The sequence below is a fragment of the Phyllostomus discolor genome, chromosome X (genome assembly GCF_004126475.2).
Source record: "Phyllostomus discolor isolate MPI-MPIP mPhyDis1 chromosome X, mPhyDis1.pri.v3, whole genome shotgun sequence".
In the NCBI taxonomy this organism is placed as follows: Eukaryota; Metazoa; Chordata; class Mammalia; order Chiroptera; family Phyllostomidae; genus Phyllostomus; species Phyllostomus discolor.
In genome coordinates, this window is record NC_050198.1 from 31,490,939 (window position 1) to 31,494,944 (window position 4,006).

A 4,006-nucleotide genomic window follows, 5' to 3' on the forward strand; every position below is an offset into this window, starting at 1 on the left:
TGCTTCCAGCACTTGGCTATTGTAAATTGTGCTGCTATGAACATTGGGGAGCATAGGTTCTTTTGGATAGGTGTTTCAGGGTTCTTAGGATATAATCCTAGCAGTGGAATTGCTGGATCAAAAGGCAGATCCATTTTTAGTTTTCTGAGAAAATTCCATACTGTTTTCCATAGTGGTTGTATCAGTCTGCAATCCACCAACAGAGCACTAGGGTTCCCTTTTCTCCACAACCTCTCCAGCACTTGTTTGTTGCTTTGTTTATGATGGCCATTCTGACTGGTGTGAAGTGTTATCTCATTGCGGTTTTAATTTGCATCTCTCTGATAGTGATACTGAGCATCTTTTCATGTGTCTCTGGATCCTCTGTGTGTCCTCCTTTGAGAAATATCTGTTCAAATTCTTTGCCCATTTTTTAATTGTGTTGCTTGTCTTATTAGAGTTGAGTCGTGTAAGTTATTTGTATATTTTGGAGATTAAACTCTTGTCTGAGGTATCATTGGCAAGTATGTTTTCCCATATAGTTGGTTCTCTTTTTATTTTAATACTGTTTTGTTTAGCTGTGCAGAAGCTTTGTATTTTGATGAGATCCCATTTGTTTAGCCTTTCCTTTATGTCCCTTGCTCTAGGGGACATATCAGTGAAAATATGGCCGTGTGAAATACCTGAGATTTTCCTGCCTATGTTCTCCTCTAGGACTTTAATGGTGTCATGGCTGATATTTAAATCTTTAACCACCTTGAATTTATTTTTGTGTATGGTGTAAGTTGGTGCTCGAGTTTCATTTTTTTGCACATAGCTGTCCAGTTCTCCCAACACCATTTGTTGAAGAGGCTATTTTTACTCCATTTTATGTTGCTGCCCTCTTTGTCAAATATTAATTGACCATAGAGACTTGGGTTTATTTCTGGGCTCTCTGTTCTGTTCCATTGGTCCATGTGCCTGTTTTTATACCAGTACCAGGCTGTTTTGATTACAGTGGCCTTGTAATACAGTTTGGTATCAGGTATTGTGATCCCTCCTACTTTGCTCTTCTTTCTCAAAATTACAGCAGCTCTTTGGGGTCATTTATGGTTCCATATAAATTTTTGAAGTGTTTGTTCTATGTCTGTGAAATATGCCATTGGTACTTTAATAGGTATTGCATTAAATCTATAAATTGCTTTGGGTAGTATGGACATTTTGATTATGTTAATTCTTCCAATCTATGAACACGGTATATGTTTCCATTTGTTTGTGTCTTCCTTGATTTGTTTCTTCAGTGCTGTGTAGTTTTCTGCACACAAGTCTTTTACCTCCTTGGTTAGGTTTATTCCTAGGTATTTTACTTTTCTTTTTGCTATATCAAATGGGATTTTTTTCCTTGATTTCTGCTTCTGCTGTCTCATTGTTGATATACAAAAATGCCTTTGATTTCTGGATATTGACTTTGTATTCTGCTGTTTTGCCAAATTTATTTATTAGGTCGAGCAGTTTTTTGGCCAAGTCTGTAGGATTTTCTATGTACACTATCATGTCATCTGAAAACAATGACAGTTTTGTTTCCTTCTTTCCAATTTGGATGCCTTTTATTTCTTTTTCTTGTCTGATCGCTGTGGCTAAAGCTTCCAATACTATGTTGAATAGAAGTGGTGAAAGTGGACAACTTTGTCTTGTTCCTGATCTTATTGGAAAAGATTTTAGTTTTTGCCCATTGAGTATGATGTTGGCTGTAGGTCTCTCATATATGGCCTGTATTATGTTGAGGAATGCTCCCTCTATTCCCACTTTGCTGAGAGTTTTTATCATAAATGGGTGCTGTACCTTATCAAATGCTTTGATATGATCATGTGATTTTTGTCTTTCCTTTTGTTTATGTGATGTATTACATTTACGATTTGTGAATATTGTACCATCCCTGCATCCCTGAGATGAATCCCACTTGGTCATCGTGTATGATCTTTTTAACATATTGGTGGATTCAATTTGCCAATATTTTGTTGAGGGTTTTAGCGTCTATGTTAATCAGCGATATTGGCCTGAAGTTTTCTTTCTTTGTTGTGTCTTTATCTGGTTTTGGGATTAGGATGATGCTGGCTTCATAAAAAGAGTTTGGGAGTCTTCCATCATTTTGGAGTTTTGGGAATAGTCTGTGAAGGATAGGGGTTAGCTCTTCCTTAAATGCTTTGTAGAATTCTCCTGTGAAACCATCTGGTCCAGGGCTTTTGTGTGTCAGGAGTTTTTTGATTTCTGCTCCAATTTAATCTGCTGTTATTGATCTGTTCAGGCTTTCTGTCTCTTCTTCATTGAGTTTTGAAAGATTATATTTTTCTAGAAATTTGTCCATTTCCCCTGGGTTTTCAGATTTCTTGCCATACAGTTTTTCATAGTAATTTCTTACAATCATTTGTATGAAACTCCCAAGGTTCTTGTTTAGAATAATACTCTTTTTTATTCAGGAAGTCTTGGTTAGGGCTCAAGATTCTTCATTTTTTTAGAAAGGTTTATTAGAAAATTCTCACCCTGAGCTGTGTAGCACGTGAAGCAGTACTGCTACTCATTAAAACCAACTGAGGAAATGTGCCTGTTTCCAAAGTGGTCCTTATACAAAATGTATAAAAAGCAGTTTCTGGTGTGACTTGTGCTCTGAACCTCTGCCCCTTGATGTTCCAAAGCACCCCACCAATGCCTATGGGTACCCATTTTACAGATATGAAACCGAGGCACCAAGAAGCTGTTGTACCAGTGGTTACACAGTGCAGTGGTTGTTAGGAGTTTCCCTTCTTGTGATGCCTTGGTGGAAAGTGATGGGAGAGAGAGACTGAGGGGTCTGGTGAGGGGCAAGTCTGTGTGGTTTTTCCCGTTGTTAAAGGAAGAGATACTTCCTAAGAGATACTAAGTACTCTGGGAAGGACTATCAGGTTGAATGGGAAACCTCTCATGTGCTGTTTAAATTCTGGAAGGGAATAAGCCTTTGGGAGAGGCAAAGACTGCACTGCCAGGTTGGGAGGTGGGTAGAGGAAAGGCCAATGTTGCTGGTGAGGAAGCCTGATCTGTAGGCCTAGTTAGAGACTTCGCTGTAGTAATATTTGTGGGTGGCTGAGGTCATCTTCCAGCTACTGTCTAGAACTCAATGACTTCCAGCAGCAGCAGCTGTGCCAGGAAGCTGTGCCCAATTGGGAGTAGGAAGCCATCCCAGATCAGGACAAAGAGCTCATTCATTCTCTGCCTGTTCATCTTCTCCAGCTGATCCCCAATATGGTGCAGCTGCAGCACCAAGCATTCCACTTCTTCTTCCTTGCTCAGACTGTTTTGGGCCAGCTGGAAGAGGTGGTTGTAGACAGGGTTCACCAGGGCTATCATGGGCATGTTGTTCACCCTCAGGTAGTCAAAGATGTTGCAGATAAAGGTGACATAGCTGACCCAGCCCCTGCAGGGAAAGGGATCTCAGCTGCTCCAGAGTCTGGTACTCTTGCTACAGCCGATTGAGGAGTCCACGCTGGAAGACAGTCTGACCTGCTTGTTTGCTCTCTGCCTGAATAATGGCACAGCACATGTCCTGCTTCCTTGCTGAGCACACAGTCCTACAGACAGTGGTCCACAATCACATTAGCCACTTTCTCCAAGTCCATGGCATCTAGATCTCGGAGTGCTGTCTTCAGCAGTTGCTGGGTCTCTGCATCGAAAGACTGGGTTTTATACTCCTCACTACCAGGCTCCCCCATGACCATCCAGCCCCAGCAGCTCTTTACTGGGGTGGGATTAGTGATAGCACCATGTGCCCAGAGCCATTTGACAGGCATGGTGTGTCCAATGCACACCCACAGCATTGTTGGTGAGACCAAGATTCTTAATTTCTAACACATTCTAAGACCATGCTGCTGGTCCAACACTTCACACATGAATTAACAAGATTGTATGACTATCTCCTAGGTATGTTAAAGAATAACAGCATCCCCCAAAATTCTAAAATTTAAAATTTCTTTTTATAGAAATGTAGCAATTAGGAGAGTGTAGGCTTTGGAGACAG

The 4,006-nt window shown here is 40.7% G+C and overlaps 1 pseudogene; it reads right to left on the bottom strand.

Annotated features, from left to right (window-relative positions):
- Positions 1 to 2,911: 2,911 nt before the first annotated feature.
- LOC114505463 lies at positions 2,912 to 3,759 on the bottom strand (annotated as a pseudogene).
- Positions 3,760 to 4,006: the final 247 nt, after the last annotated feature.